General features: G+C 32.3%; 1 protein-coding gene across 1 annotated transcript in view; it reads right to left on the bottom strand.

Annotated features, from left to right (window-relative positions):
* LOC141838764 (delta-1-pyrroline-5-carboxylate synthase-like) overlaps positions 1-182 on the bottom strand; it is a 51,241-nt gene extending 51,059 nt beyond the window's left edge. The window contains exon 1 of the mRNA XM_074726333.1: positions 157-182. The gene's annotated coding sequence lies outside the window, so the exon portion shown is untranslated. The remainder of the gene's footprint in view (positions 1-156) is intronic.
* Positions 183-418: the final 236 nt, after the last annotated feature.

Below are 418 nucleotides of genomic sequence, written 5' to 3'. Positions count from 1 at the left end.
GACCAACACCAACTGCACCCGATGTGACAAGGATTATTCAAATCCAAGTAAATTGAGTGGATCTAATTGTTAACCTATGGATTCAGAATTTCTTTAGTAAGAAACATCATTAGGAACACAGGTAAATAATAGAAAATTGGTTCGTGGCCTTCGTACCTGCTCACAAAGAGCCCCTAGTCTTCCAAGAGTCAATCTTCCATTGGCTCTTATTACAACTGTAGTTCCCAGCTAAAATAAGAGAAAAGATAAAACACTATGGGCGAATCAAGAAGCCTAGAACAGTTTCCAGAATAAAATATCAAACATTCTTATAATTTCAGTTGTATTTAAATAACTCAAATCTTAATTTTAGAAAATAAAATTTAAATTATGAAACAAAATTGCCAAAAGCTAATTTGTTAGTTCAAAGATTGAAGTA

This window comes from Curcuma longa, chromosome 11 (genome assembly GCF_044706935.1).
Source record: "Curcuma longa cultivar G26 ecotype Majalengka, Jawa Barat chromosome 11, ITB_CL_G26_1.1, whole genome shotgun sequence".
Lineage (NCBI taxonomy): Eukaryota > Viridiplantae > Streptophyta > Magnoliopsida > Zingiberales > Zingiberaceae > Curcuma > Curcuma longa.
Note: the sequence above shows the minus strand (reverse complement) of the source record. Positions and strands in the feature narration are given on the sequence as shown.